Raw genomic sequence first — 6,000 nt, forward strand, 5'->3', positions numbered from 1 at the left:
GTGAGTTACTGTTGGGGAAAAAAGTTTAGACACTCGAGTTTGGAGCTCTACAGAAAAGTAACTAAACTACGGATTATATCCAAATGTCCGTTGTTGTATTCAGCGTATTCATGTTGCTTTATTAAGCATAATTTTCTTTTAACCGATTAACAGGCTATAGTGCATTCATTACGCAAAAGCTTTGGACAGCCATGAACCAAAGCGAAAGTGTTAAGTTATGTTCAGCAGTTCACGTTTAAACCAAGAGAGGGAATACCAGAATAATAATTGAACCTGAAGGAACTTTTTTCTTTGAAGGGACATGTGAGGAAAAAATTTTATTGTAGTTTACAGTAAGCATATACAAGAACAAAAGAAGAGCATATTTGTTGATATTAACTATAGTTCTTAGGTCAACCAGTGCTTTATTGTTAGCTTGTATTTATTATCATTGCAATCTCTGCCATCTTGTTAATTTATTTTTGTACCAAACTGTATTAAATGGAGAAACCGTTGGAATAAATAAATAAATAAATAAACAAAATCCTCTATATGTAGTTAGACACCATATGATTATGTGAAGTCATCTAGGTACATCACAATACCTGAGAAAATATTTTGATGAAAAAATGAGTATTTTGAGCAAGTACGGATAATGGGAACAGTAGAAAAAGGTTAAATTACCTGTGTACTCTGATTGATTCTGATGTATCCTTTACGGGAGATACATTTCGGCGAATTAATTCACCATTATAAATCCTAATATCAGCTCTTGAACTTCCCCATTGAAGGTGTGTCTTGAAGTTCAAAAACACATACACAAACATTACACATAAAAACGGATTTTAATGCGTGGTAGGCTTACTTTTAATTTAACTAGAAACATGTAGACGCGCGTCGGTCGTTTGTCGAGGTTCGACTGGGGTCAGACGTTGCTTGCAGAGTTGACCTTCGTCCTGTCTCTGTTTGTTGTAGCTGCAGGTGGCATTTCATTCGCTTTAACAATGTTTCAAATAATATATGTTGCATTGAATTGTACTTTTACAATTCAGAATGTTAATGGGGACATTTTTAGCTGCTCCATAGATTTCATATTGCTCTAACACTATCATAAATCGACTTTTTTTGCAAATATGAAAAGGTTTTAAATTTGCATTCACGCTGGAATGATTGTGATTACTGTTGACTAGATGTTTGGTGAAATTGAATTGTTGTTTTAAATGGTCTGCCTGTCTGGCCAAAATAAAACTTATCAAAGTCATTTGCTTATCAAAGCTATTTGGTACACACCACACTTTCCACTGAAGTGTTTAGCATTTTGTTGGGCTCTAGGTTTAAGGAGATTTTGGACTTTGTTAGATGTTCTAAATGCTACAGTTGTTTTCCCACGTTTTTCATTTAATTGTTTAGGCTGTGGCGGGATTTGTCACCATATTCAACTGAGACTAATTCTGTTTTTATTTTAGGCCTTTAATCTGTAATTTTTCCATAATTTTTTCCCCTATGTTTACCATTAAATGTGTCGACGATATTAGGATTAAAACTATTATTAACAGCTATATTTTTGATGATATTTCTCTCGTTCTCGAAGTTTATAGATTTGAGTGGGAGTGAAAGCAATCTATGTACGAAGCTGTTATGTATGCTGCTAGTTTATGAGCTGAAGGAAGGTTGGAAGTTTCATGTTTTAATGTTGTGCCTGTTTCTGTGGGCTTCCTGTACGTTGAATGAAGTTTTTTTCCGTTGTTTATCAAAGAGAATCTAAGAAATTAAGTTTGCTGTCATCTCCTAATTTGGTGGTGAAATTTACGTTATATAGAAATCTGTTCATGTAGTTGCTGAAATTGCCTGCTATTACCATCTTACAAGGTCACGATATCATCCACATATCTGTAATTACAAAAAATTGCTTGTGTTCTTGTTTTTGAAATTGTTCCATAAATAGTTATTTTTTATGTAGGGTAGCTTAGAAAAACATCTGCAATAGTACTGGAAAAGTTTGACACCATCGCAAGTCCTTTACTTTGAGAGTAGTATATGATATAGTCAAACTGGAAATAAATTTGGCTTGGTAAAATTTTTAGTGCAATTGAAATGCACTATTGCTGAAATGTAATGTGTAATTCTTAGTGCAACTAGGTAAGGATACATCAGGATATATTGGTGGACACAGGTAATTTAACCTTTTTCCGATTGTCTGTATTGATCCGGAACAACAACAAACAAAGCGTACCTTACAAATAATTACTAGCATTTATTGATAAGCGTGAATGAGTGGCATTTATGTGACTTTAAGTATAGAAATAACATGTTATATAGTCTATATTTTTAGAGAATTTTACCTATATGAAATAATCAATTATATTGATTTTGACGATTTTTAAATCTAATTCAAACAATAAAAGTGAACCAATAACTCACCAACTACCACTATTTTTAAGTAGACTGGCACATAAAACGAAACAATTAAATGGATCTCATTCACACAGTTAATTGAAATTTAAAACTCAAAACAAAATATCTTTAGCTCTATTTACTATTTTTAACAAAAAACTAGTTACTCGGACTTAAAATACTTGGCCAATAACTGATTAACTGATTACAAATCTATGTTAAATTGGATAGTATAAATTAGATAAGTTGCAAAGCATTATTATAACATAAATTAGATATTTAAAATCTCCAAACTCAGTTAAACACCGTTTATTAACGTTTATAAACCATCAACTATTTATCTAATAGATATATTGACTGATTTAGAGCAAATATAGAAAAATTAACGTAACATATTTGGCATTTAGTAAAGGGATTTCTACAATACAAAGAGAACTCTCTCCTGGATTAAAACATAACCAATTTCATAGGTAGGTGGACCTAAGTTGGACCTCAATTCCAACTTAAGGTGAATTTTGAAACACCTTGTAATGGCGTTTTCGAGTTAATAACACTGTATAGCAGTTACATTAGTGGTTGTCGGAATACCAACTTCAACTTCCAGAATGAAGATCGCGCAATCTAACTACAAACAAGCCTTACAGCAGAGTTCATGTTAAGGTTTTCCGAAAACAGATGACCTATTTGATAACCATTAAATATTTGTATGTTGAGGTATTAAATATAGCTTTTTTTTGTAGAATCTAGGATTGACTTCTTCATGTTTACTGCACATGCCCTTACCGTGGGGGAATCTAGTCCCCGTGACCCGACAAGAATTATATATATCGTTTCGGATTGATTTATTATGCTCTGCATTATTTGTCCTCAAATGTTTTCAAAAGAAGATAACAAATTTTTAATGGATTATATAAATCCTGCAACATTTGTACCCAGATAACTATAACGTGACACTCAAAACAATAGCCTATTTGATTAAATGAGAAAATGTAAAAACAATGTTTGGTTGAAATCCACATTCGGAAAACATTTGTTATATATGTTGGACATTATAGTAACTGTAAGGAGTAGAGAATCTTTTTGTTTATTGGAGGAAGTAAACTTAGCTGTATACCTAGTGTATTAATCATTCCCTAACATTGTTACACATGTTTAATAAGAAACTTGCTTTGGATCTAAACAGTTCTTCCCTCAACATCTTCAACAAGTCTTAGCTATTAGCTTTATGTAGGTAGTTTTGTTTATATACGTTATTTAATGATATAAACATAATCAAATATTTCTAAACAAATTCTAAATATCCAAACTTGTCACAGGCCCTTATTTACAAGACGGTAAATACAGGATTCATTACTACAGAAATTCACAATAAATACAAGGATTAGCCAATAATTAAATTATTAGGTAATACTTACAATACTTGCAAAATTTACTAAATGTCTTTTTTACCAGTTAAGACTTATTGTTTGAATCCGTTTGTCAAACTTTATATAATTGCCAATGAATGAATTGTTCAATTTCGTTGAGCTAATGGCTTACAACAATTCCAATACCTTGAGTGAACATGGACAGAACATTGTAAAACCTAACCGGGATTGGTCAATTTCCGCCCAGACTGGTAGGTAACTACAAAATTTATGTCGCAAGTTGGGTAGTACACATTTTCTAGAAGACAATTTACTGGTCAATTACCAAGGTCAAGGGATCATGCCAATATTTGATTATTATAACGCGTTTAAAGTTTTGAAACGGCAGGCTATTAAATTATACTGGCTACCAAAACAGCTCTGGTTTAACCTTTTGTCTTTTGAGGATAGAATGTTTCAATTTCATTCATTATAAATCTTTCCTTGATAAAAAAAAATATTCAATTTTTAATAGTTATGAGATTTTGTTTATCAAAACCCTGATTGTAGTAACAGCAAATATTTTTGGTGTTCTTGCAACAGTAAGGATGACTGAAATCTGTTAGAAGGGTTTGTGGTTGTAAGGGGATTGAGTAAAATAAAATTGCCTCGTTATATTTATAAATTTTAGTTAATCAAAACCGTGATCGTGATAACAACTAGATGAATTGCCCACTCGTAATGAAGTCACGTCTGTTAGCACTGATAACTTGTGGCTATGGAACGAAGTTGTTTGGTTGACAGATACTTATAAAAGTCTGACTTTTAATTATTAGTTAATTTGATTCAACATACATATCCTACTGCTTACAATCGCAGAGGGTGCTACGCACTCTTTCTTGGAAGCTAGGATACATAAGCCCTACTATCTCAGCTAAAAAGTATTCATAAGCCAATATACTGTACCTGAATCTTATCAAAAAGACAATATTACCATCAAAGAACTAAACAGTCAGTAAATTGTTTTTGAAATAACTATGAATTTTGAAACGGAATAGACACTGCATCTAGTATCAAATCAATTTTTACCCCATAAAACCCTGTTCCCATAGTCCGATTATGCTGGTTCGCGAACACGTTCCAATGAACGTGGGTTCAAAATTGGATCATTTTGGCTCAAGTTATCGCGCTAACGGACACACATACGAATTTGAACGGATGTTGTTTTAGGCCTCTGGGGACCTCAAAACGAAAAAGTAAATCGGTCCCGGGTCTAGGTCTTACCGGGCGTAGGTCATGAGACCTACGGTAATAGCTTATTCCCTACATTCGCTAAAAATGAAGTATAATAAATATAAATGCTATATAAAAGGAAATGGGTATCCTAAGCTACATCCTAAAACGCTAGACAAAGCCCGAAACAGTTTATCGCATCACTTTAGGCTAGTCCGAAAGAGTCGTAGCATCACCACATGGATGATTTCCATTGGCCATCGGTGCGATTTGTAGAAAATGGGCGTATTTATAAAATACAGTAAGTAACTATGAGATAAGGGTTGGTGTATAACTCATATTAAAAACAAAAGATATGTGTATTCCAATATTTTATATTTGTAATTAATCTCTAAGATAGTATCTATGTTAAATAATAGTAACTATATTTGCATTGAAAATTCGTTAATAAGTAACCAACTTTGTGTCGATGTACGTTAGTGCTTACTCCATCGTATGCTGGCCTACATCATTGACTATATAACACTATTAGTAGTGTTATGTAGTCAATGCCTACATCCTTAATTCCATTTACGTAAGCAAAATTAACCAACCAAAAAGCCAGCTATTTTACGATGCACCGTAGTTTCAAAGATGGCGTATCCCTACATAAGGAGGACCTGTGTAATGAAATTCCTGCACGTGAAATAGGGCTGCAGCTTCGTAACGTAACAATAAACATACGCTTGTTTACCTTGGTTTAATTTTAAGGATATTCACAGAGACGAAAATGGGCTTATACACAAAAACTGATGTATTTTTTTTTTTTGTAGATTTTAATAGAATCTGAAATTGTTATCGAAGAACTAATTTGTTTGAAGTAGCTTGAACTGAAAGGTTATTATTATTTAGTTAACCAAACTCTGAGTTATTTTTTATAAACAAAATTGTCTTGAATCATTAGATCCAACTATTATTTATATGACGACAAACAAACATAAAACCGAAAATGAAAGAATCGATACAGACTTCCACTTGTTGTTATTGTAACACAAATTGAGATTTTATA

This window comes from Macrosteles quadrilineatus, unplaced genomic scaffold (genome assembly GCF_028750875.1).
Source record: "Macrosteles quadrilineatus isolate MER2022 unplaced genomic scaffold, UCM_ALF_1.0 Scaffold_1__1_contigs__length_201487025, whole genome shotgun sequence".
NCBI classification, from domain to species: domain Eukaryota; kingdom Metazoa; phylum Arthropoda; class Insecta; order Hemiptera; family Cicadellidae; genus Macrosteles; species Macrosteles quadrilineatus.